The sequence below is a fragment of the Salvelinus namaycush genome, chromosome 26 (genome assembly GCF_016432855.1).
Source record: "Salvelinus namaycush isolate Seneca chromosome 26, SaNama_1.0, whole genome shotgun sequence".
NCBI lineage: Eukaryota > Metazoa > Chordata > Actinopteri > Salmoniformes > Salmonidae > Salvelinus > Salvelinus namaycush.
The window spans coordinates 36,670,699-36,681,825 of NC_052332.1; positions in this window are offsets into that span (position 1 = coordinate 36,670,699).

The window sequence follows — 11,127 nt, forward strand, 5'->3', positions numbered from 1 at the left end:
TGTGGGTACAAAATGGTTTTGTTACAGACTAATGCTATGTAAATGCTTGAGTTGAATAGTACTCGTCACTGGTCATTTTCCACACCTGTCCAGTAACCTCTTTACATACCACACAGAGGAGTGATTTATTAATTGCTCATTATCTTTCGGGCACTAAAGCCTAGCCGGGTGGAAACATAGTTTCCTCTGGTTAGGCTTTAAAGATCCCATGTCTCCTCTATTTTAGACATACAGTGCATTCAGAAATTATTCAGACCCCTTGACTTTTTCCATATTTTGTTATGTTAGTCTTATTCTAAAATGGATTAAATCGTTTTTTCCCCCTCACCAATCTACACACAATACCCTATAATGACAAAGCAAAAACAGATTTTTAGAAATTTAAAAACTGAAATATCACATGTACAGAAGTATTCAGACCCTTTACTCAGTACTTTGTTGAAGCACCTTTGACAGTGATTACAGCTTCACGTCTTCTTGGGTATGACTTTATAAGCTTGACACACCTGTATTTGGGGAGTTTCTCCCATTCTTCTCTGCATATCCTCTCAAGCTCTGCCAGGTTGGATGGGGAGTATCGCTGCACAGCTATTTTCAGGTCTCTCCAGAGATGTTAGATCGGCTTCAAGTCCGGGCTCTGGCTGGGCCACTCAAGGACATTCAGAGACTTGTCCCAAAATCACTCCTGCGTTGTCTTGGCTGTGTGCTTAGGGTCGTTGTCCTGTTGGAAGGTGAACCTTCAGCCCAGTCTGAGGAGCAGGTTATCATCAAGGATTTCTGTACTTTGCTCCGTTCATCTTTCCCTCAATCCTAGCTCGTCTCCAAGTCCCCACATCTTGATGCTACCACCACCATGCTTCACCGTAGGGATGGTTCCAGGTTTCCTCCAGATGTGACGCTTGGCATTCAGTCTAAAGAGTTCAATCTTGGTCTCATCAGACCAGAGAATCTCGTTTCTCATGGTCTGAGAGTCTTTTAGGTGCCTTTTGGCAAACTCCAAGCGGGCTGTCTAGGGCCTTTTACTGAGGAGTGGCTTCCATCTGGCCTCTCTACCATAAAGGCCTGATTGGTGGAGTGCTGCAGAGATGGTTGTCCTTCTAGAAGGTTCTCCCATCTCCACAGAGGTCACCTCCCTGACCAAGGCCATTCTCCCCCGATTTCTCAGTTTGGCCGGGCGGCCAGCTCTAGGTAGAAACTTTGTGGTTCCAATCTTCTTCCATTTAAGAATGATGGAGGCCACTGTGTTCTTGGGGACCTTCAATGATGCAGACATTTTTTGTACCCTTCCCCAGATCTGTCTCGGAGCTCTACGGACAATTCCTTCGACCTCATGGCTTGGTTTTTGCTTTGACATGCACTGTCAACTGTGGGACCTTATATAGACAGGTGTGTGCCTTTCCAAAATCATGCCCAATCAATTGAATTTACCACAGGTGGACTCCAATCAAGTTGTAGAAACATCTCAAGGATGATCAATGGAAACAGGATGCACCGGAGCTCAATTTCAAGTCTCATAGCAAAAGGTCTGAATACTTATGTAAATAAGGTAGTTCTGTTTTCAATTTGCCAAAATGTCTAAAAACCTCTTTTCCCTTTGTCATTATGGGATATTGAGTGTAGATTGATTAGGGAAGAAATTAGGTCTGAATACTTTCAGAATGCACTGTATAGTCTGTGAGAATTGGTTAGAACCTGTTCTCATTTGTATTATTTTTCTAATGAAATGGAGACAATTATCTTCATCTCTTTTGTAAGTTTGCCTCCCCCTTGGAGGGGTAAGCAGCTCTTTGTGTAGATTACATATATAAAAGGACTGTGTGATTGTAAAATCTTTGAGACCCTCGCCGGTATGTCCTGAGAGTTCCTTGCTGGTATGTCCTGAGAGGCCCTTTCTGGTATGTCCTGAGAGTTCCTTTCTGGTATGTCCTGAGAGTTCCTTTCTGGTATGTCCTGAGAGTTCCTTTCTGGTATGTCCTGAGAGTTCCTGTCCGGTATGTCCTGAGAGTTCCTTTTCGGTATATTATGGTGGAAATTGCAAGATATGTTATAATAATTTTATTGCATCAAATAGTTGTTTTATGCAACAGAATAAGGGGTTGTTAGAACGCTCATCTGTGTGTGTTCTACTGAGGATGGGCCTCTGGGAGATAACACTGACAGGAGATTTACAATGTCTTTTGGGTGCTAAAACGTAAAGAGACCGCATTCCAGAGCATGAGTTAATGTTTCTGTTCTATATGGTACCAGGGAGAGATGATCCCAGGGCCAGACCTTGGTCTCTACACAAAGATAACTGTTTTTACAGCAGATACTGTCTGCTGTGAATTATAAGTATCTTTCATACAAATCTTAACCTTGTGACCCATTCTATACATCTGTTGTTTGTCATGTAGGTTGAAAGGGGTGTATCTTGGCTATAAAATACCTTTGTACTTTAATCTCTGGGCTCTCAACGAATCATCTGAGGGTGATTCGTCAACCAGCCATCGTTATCGTAGCGCACTCAATCGATTCACTTTATATCTGTGCGTTGTATTGACCTGCTCCCTTATTATTAAGTGAATAAATATTTAGTTTAAGTATAACTCTGACTTGTGTGATAAGTTTGTCTCTCCTCATTTGATAGTAAAGAAATGAACCACCACAATATCATGAGAATTCCTGTCCGGAGAGTTAACTCTCCGGGTTCATCCTGAGAGAGTGATCTTCCTTGCAATTGCTCAAATAAACTTCTTATTTCTTATAAATGAGTTCTGCCTGATTCCTCAAACAAGTTTTCCTCAACAGTGTTGTAGAACAGCTGACTAAAGACGGGGCATTCAGATCAAAAGGATGGCCGAGACCGTTTCCACGTTAATGGTGCATCTTTACAGTTAAGTGAAGGAAACTTTGAAACAAAGTTTATCAAGCAAGTGTCATAAAATACATGCACCAAAAACAGGGCACACCATGTGACTTGTCAGATAAATATCAGCAAGCTAGGATAACTAAATGCAACAAAAATGGCTAGCTATGTATCTGTTTGGCTAGCTAGCTAGCGGCTTGGCTTAAGACAGAACGTCAGCGCACAGTTCTCTGATTGAATAAACGGCCCCATCTCATCGCAAGCATTTGGCTAAGATGTGACATGCTGAATCTTGGAAACTCCAGCAGCCGACATGAGACGTTCTAAAACTAGACCGTTCAGATCAAGCAAACTTCGTTAAAAAACAAACATAAAACCATCTCGTCTCGGCTGTTGTATCTGAACCAGGCTTTAGATACACCCCCCCCCCCCAAAAAAAACGATAGAAATGCAAGGAAGACTTTATCGTTGGGCTTTTTACAAAAATGTTTGTCGATCTCTATGGAGATCTCTGTGGTAACTTGTATCTGTACAGCATGAACGCTCTCTCCTAAATTACTCGATGCAAAGGGGTTTTATTGTCTATTTACATTGGTTTCATCCCCCACACAGGCTGTGACACCCTGTGGAGATTGGGCCTGGGTGATCAGGTTACTGTAAACTTAGTATCGTTTGATTGGTCAATGGTGGTTGGTTTTGGTTTGAAAATGTTACACTTTCAGATGTTATAAATGGAATGAAGGTCTGTTGTTCTCTATCTTATCCTGTATGACATTTTCTTATTGTCTAGGCATCTGACCTAGTAGGCATCTCTTTGTTCATGCTTTGTCTTGTAAATTTACCTTGGGATTTATCCCCTCAAATTATGTTTTATTAATGTCAGTATTGCCTTGTAACTTAAGCTTTATACCTTGTATGGGAATCCATTAATTTGACAAAGTTATTAAATAACACTTGTTTTGAAATGAGCTTCTCATGACCCTTTCTTGATCTTAGTCAGCTAAACACATAATATTTGATTGCACATCGTTTTTACTATAATGTTAAATAGAGTCAGATATACTTTGTAAAATACTTAGTTAACATATTAATGATCTAGTCTCATTATAGGTAGCATGAGGTGTATATATAATATACACAGATCCAACCCCACTACACAGTTCTACAGCCCTGTCAAATCCCTGGAGGAATTGTGGGAGGTAATACAGGGAGACAGCAAGGTTTACTTTACCAAAGTATAATGCAATCAATGGCTTTCTTTCAGCAGAGATGCTGATTTCATTTCCTCCTCATTTCTGTCTTTTGGGTCATGGCTATGGGTGAGAATAGGAGAAGTACACTCTCGAGTCTCTAAGGGTGGAAGTATATATGTGGTCAGTTAATAATACAACATAACATACTTAACTGAAAATAAACATACAAATACTTAACATACATAACCTGTTGCTGCTTATGACTCAGTCAGGGCTGTGGACTGGAGATAGGCTGCAGCTGTCTCTCGTCCATTTACTCCTGAACCTGAATGAATTTAGGCTCTGGCAAAGTACAACTTTGCAGGTTTAGAGAAGGGCCATGTGTACATTTTCTGCAGTTATCTTGTCTCCTGATAAGGTGTGCTTAGATAGCAGATGATAAAACACAGGGCGGTGGCCAGGATCAGATAGTTTTAGTGAGTTTAGAAAGGGGCTGGGTGTAATTAAGTGAGTCTGTTCTTCCCCTTCTCTTTCCCTGTACTTCAGACTCATGCCCCTTGTAAAAAATGTCAAACATTCTATATACCTGGTTCACATAGGGTTTTTCAGTATATTTCTCTTCAGGAGAACTTACAAGTGTTCAACCAAAATTCAGACAATAGACACTTCAGTAAATTAAATGTTTGTGGCCTTTTAAAGTACATCCTTTCTAACCATGACGAACCTACTAAACCCAAATAGGAAAACTCCACACAATAAATCAGGCATGGTATTAACACCACTAACAAATATTCATAAGTATTGATGGGTGGGGTGTGTGTGTATGCAGGTGTCTGTGTGGTAAAACGTAGAACAAAAACAACAAATGGCCAGGCCTTTACATCATTTGGATGCTCCCTTAACAGCCGGATCCGGGTACCTTATTACTTTATAGTACTGCAGAGTCTCACTAACTGCTCTCCCAAGGCACCTGCCTCAGGAAGCTTTTCAAAGGGAGAGATACAGAATCATTGTTAAACTCATCAGAACTTGGTAGTGGACATTCCATCAGTCCTGGAAGAGAAAATAAACAGGTACTTAGTTATCACTATGCTACATCTTAATCAGTCCTCACCAGTCTCAATCTTAATCAGTCCTAAAAATGTAACATTCAGTATTACTATGCCTATATGTATCATCCTCCCCTATTGAAACAAGCTTACTGCATTTTGGGCAGGAAGCCTTGATAAAACCATGTGTATATGATCATACTGGAGACACATCAGGTGATACTGGGTCCCTTTAAGCAAAATAGGCATCTTTTAAAGAAAACAATCCCAAAGTCCCTTTCTTGTAATCGTATCATCTAGACCTGTTGCATTTACGTATGGCTTGTGTTCTGTACTTTCTGTCCCTGGGATATCAACTAGTCAAAATAGGAAAGCTGTTGTTGAACACATCTGCTAGCACCTTCAAACAGTTGGCGCTGGCTTATCAGCTCTTTCTTTTTTTCCACAGCCCTGGTAATAAAAACATTTCTTTGTATCTATTTCAATAGTGGACAGCGTTCCACGTAATGGAAACAGATTATTGGTGTAGATGACGTTACCTTCTTACTTAAATCACTGGTGTTATTCACACTATCGAATTGAGAAATAATAATTGGAAATAGTAAAAAATGGATCTTATTCAATTATTCAGACCTCTGTTCCAAAGTTTCCCACTGCGTCCCTTACAGCCAGAGTTCAGTGAGTACCACTCTTATCTCTGGGTCCACAGGAAGCTTATCTTTAACCTAAACACCAGATGGCAGTCTCTAATCAGTCCCATGGCTCAATACCTCTGTTCGTCACGTGACCTTGTATTGCAACCTTAGTTTCTTCAAATTACTTGGATATTGCATTATTAGACAGCCCCTAATAACATATTACCATTCACATACTGGCAACACTTATTCAATTTGACATCAACTGATAAAACATGAGTACCATGAATCTTTCCATTTTACTTTTGTTATCACTGTCTTTGTTACTTTCACTAGTCTCCATATCTGTTTCCTTCAACTAGGACCTTTTACTTTCTTCCCAATAAGAAAACCCTCTCAACCACTACTGCTAATACACATGGGTCACTCTCAAACAATGTTCTGCTTTTACCACTACTGTAAGATTTAAAAACAAACAAAACAAACATGATAACGTCTGTTCACCGGGATGCCATTGTCCACTTTAACTTTCACCTTATTTGAAAGCATTGTTTGCATTTTAGTCTACCCTAATGATGTTACTCTAAATATATATGACCAATTTCCATTGGATGTTCACTTTCTGCTTCACACTCATTAAATGTCTATTTTGAGATTAACATGTAATGCGCCGAAATTATAAAGTACATTGGCCAATTCAGAAGGGGAGAGATACACTTTGGAGGGAACTTCCCTTTTAAGGTACTGTAGCTCTAGAGACTAGACAGTTTCTTTCTAGGATCAACATTTATTATATCTTGGCGAGCACTGTCTATCAGCCTGCTGTCATTTGAGTGCTCTGTCCATAATGAGTCTGGCACCTGAGACAGAATAGACTGAGAGACAGAGACAGTTTCTACTCCGTTTTGGGGAGTGGTTAAATGTTGCCTACTACTCACGAATAGGTTCAGAGCTTCATTGTTGGGGATATCAAAAAAAACTCCATCACTACAATACATTGTAGCCTTAAGTTTTATGTTAAGTCTCAACCTAGCAAGTTAAATGGTTGAGTGGGTGAATACAGAAAACCATGCTCAACATTCATATAAAAAAAAACTCCATCACTACAATACATTGTAGCCTTAAGTTTTATGTTAAGTCTCAACCTAGCAAGTTAAATGGTTGAGTGGGTGAATACAGAAAACCATGCTCAACATTCATTGGTCCTATTGAACAGGGCATTGGTTTTGCTTCTAAATGTATTACTGGGGTGGTCTTCCTTTAATTCTTGAGGAAGGCTCTGATTTAACAATTCTATTTTTCATTGGGATCTGTTTTAAAACCATAGAACATGTGCCAATCTCTGTCTGACACTCTAGTTCCCAGACCCTCTAGACAGTCATTTAACCGTATCATTATCACATGATCCGTAAGGGGACCACTGAACATTTCTCAGAATGCTTTTCACACCACTTATCATCTCTCTTTATCCAACTACGTCTCTCAGCCCACACAATTATATCAACTTCATTAACCGTACCTTCAATGCAGGCCAACCGATTCCTACTGTAAAGTAGTCTAAACTATGTATATTCAACGTAGGCTATCCGATTCCTACTAATAAATATAGTATCACAATTATCACAACCTTTCCCCTATGACCAACCTAACAATTACAGTCAACCTTTCCCATATTACCAACCTAACAATTACAGTCAACCTTTCCCCTATGACCAACCTAACAATTACAGTCAACCTGTCTCCCTATTACCAACCTAACAATTACAGTCAACCTTTCCCCCTATTACCAACCTAACAATTACAGTCAACCTTTCCCCCTATTACCAACCTAACAATTACAGTCAACCTTTCCCATATTACCAACCTAACAATTACAGTCAACCTTTCCCCTATGACCAACCTAACAATTACAGTCAACCTTTCTCCCTATTACCAACCTAACAATTACAGTCAACCTTTCCCCTATTACCAACCTAACAATTACAGTCAACCTTTCTCCATATTACCAACCTAACAATTACAGTCAACCTTTCCCCTATGACCAACCTAACAATTACAGTCAACCTTTCTCCCTATTACCAACCTAACAATTACAGTCAACCTTTCACCCTATTACCAACCTAACAATTACAGTAAACCTTTCCCCTATTACCAACCTAACAATTACAGTCAACCTTTCCCCTATGACCAACCTAACAATTACAGTCAACCTTTCCCATATTACCAACCTAACAATTACAGTCAACCTTTCCCCCTATTACCAACCTAACAATTACAGTCAACCTTTCACCCTATTACCAACCTAACAATTACAGTCAACCTTTCTCCCTATTACCAACCTAACAATTACAGTCAACCTTTCTCCCTATTACCAACCTAACAATTACAGTCAACCTTTCCCCTATGACCAACCTAACAATTACAGTCAACCTTTCCCCTATGACCAACCTAACAATTACAGTCAACCTTTCCCCTATTACCAACCTAACAATTACAGTCAACCTTTCTCCATATTACCAACCTAACAATTACAGTCAACCTTTCACCCTATTACCAACCTAACAATTACAGTCAACCTTTCACCCTATTACCAACCTAACAATTACAGTCAACCTTTCTCCCTATTACCAACCTAACAATTACAGTCAACCTTTCTCCCTATTACCAACCTAACAATTACAGTCAACCTTTCCCCTATGACCAACCTAACAATTACAGTCAACCTTTCTCCCTATTACCAACCTAACAATTACAGTCAACCTTTCTCCCTATTACCAACCTAACAATTACAGTCAACCTTTCCCCTATGACCAACCTAACAATTACAGTCAACCTTTCCCCTATTACCAACCTAACAATTACAGTCAACCTTTCCCCTATGACCAACCTAACAATTACAGTCAACCTTTCTCCATATTACCAACCTAACAATTACAGTCAACCTTTCACCCTATTACCAACCTAACAATTACAGTCAACCTTTCCCATATGACCAACCTAACAATTACAGTCAACCTTTCACCCTATTACCAACCTAACAATTACGGTCAACCTTTCTCCTATTACCAACCTAACAATTACAGTCAACCTTTCTCCTATTACCAACCTAACAATTGCAGTCAACCTTTCCCCCTATTACCAACCTAACAATTACAGTCAACCTTTCTCCCTATTACCAACCTAACAATTACAGTAACCTTTCCCCTATTACCAACCTAACAATTACAGTCAACCTTTCCCCTATTACCAACCTAACAATTACAGTCAACCTTTCCCCTATTACCAACCTAACAATTACAGTCAACCTTTCCCCTATGACCAACCTAACAATTACAGTCAACCTTTCCCCTATTACCAACCTAACAATTACAGTCAACCTTTCCCCTATTACCAACCTAACAATTACAGTCAACCTTTCCCCTATGACCAACCTAACAATTACGGTCAACCTTTCCCCTATTACCAACCTAACAATTACAGTCAACCTTTCCCCTATTACCAACCTAACAATTACAGTCAACCTTTTTCCCTATTACCAACCTAACAATTACAGTCAACCTTTCCCCTATGACCAACCTAACAATTACAGTCAACCTTTCCCATATTACCAACCTAACAATTACAGTCAACCTTTCCCCTATGACCAACCTAACAATTACAGTCAACCTTTCACCCTATTACCAACCTAACAATTACAGTCAACCTTTCTCCCTATTACCAACCTAACAATTACAGTCAACCTTTCTCCCTATTACCAACCTAACAATTACAGTCAACCTTTCCCCTATGACCAACCTAACAATTACAGTCAACCTTTCCCCTATGACCAACCTAACAATTACAGTCAACCTTTCCCCTATTACCAACCTAACAATTACAGTCAACCTTTCTCCATATTACCAACCTAACAATTAGTCAACCTTTCACCCTATTACCAACCTAACAATTACAGTCAACCTTTCACCCTATTACCAACCTAACAATTACAGTCAACCTTTCTCCCTATTACCAACCTAACAATTACAGTCAACCTTTCTCCCTATTACCAACCTAACAATTACAGTCAACCTTTCCCCTATGACCAACCTAACAATTACAGTCAACCTTTCTCCCTATTACCAACCTAACAATTAGTCAACCTTTCTCCCTATTACCAACCTAACAATTACAGTCAACCTTTCCCCTATGACCAACCTAACAATTACAGTCAACCTTTCCCCTATTACCAACCTAACAATTACAGTCAACCTTTCCCCTATGACCAACCTAACAATTACAGTCAACCTTTCTCCATATTACCAACCTAACAATTACAGTCAACCTTTCACCCTATTACCAACCTAACAATTACAGTCAACCTTTCCCATATGACCAACCTAACAATTACAGTCAACCTTTCACCCTATTACCAACCTAACAATTACGGTCAACCTTTCTCCTATTACCAACCTAACAATTACAGTCAACCTTTCTCCTATTACCAACCTAACAATTGCAGTCAACCTTTCCCCCTATTACCAACCTAACAATTACAGTCAACCTTTCTCCCTATTACCAACCTAACAATTACAGTAACCTTTCCCCTATTACCAACCTAACAATTACAGTCAACCTTTCCCCTATTACCAACCTAACAATTACAGTCAACCTTTCCCCTATTACCAACCTAACAATTACAGTCAACCTTTCCCCTATGACCAACCTAACAATTACAGTCAACCTTTCCCCTATTACCAACCTAACAATTACAGTCAACCTTTCCCCTATTACCAACCTAACAATTACAGTCAACCTTTCCCCTATGACCAACCTAACAATTACGGTCAACCTTTCCCCTATTACCAACCTAACAATTACAGTCAACCTTTCCCCTATTACCAACCTAACAATTACAGTCAACCTTTTTCCCTATTACCAACCTAACAATTACAGTCAACCTTTCCCCTATGACCAACCTAACAATTACAGTCAACCTTTCCCATATTACCAACCTAACAATTACAGTCAACCTTTCCCCTATGACCAACCTAACAATTACAGTCAACCTTTCCCCTATTACCAACCTAACAATTACAGTCAACCTTTCCCCTATTACCAACCTAACAATTACAGTCAACCTTTTTCCCTATTACCAACCTAACAATTACAGTCAACCTTTCCCCTATTACCAACCTAACAATTACAGTCAACCTTTCCCCTATGACCAACCTAACAATTACAGTCAACCTTTCCCCCTATTACCAACCTAACAATTACAGTCAACCTTTCCCCTATTACCAACCTAACAATTACAGTCAACCTTTTGCCCTATTACCAACCTAACAATTACAGTCAACCTTTCCCCTATTACCAACCTAACAATTACAGTCAACCTTTCCCCTATTACCAACCTAACAATTACAGTC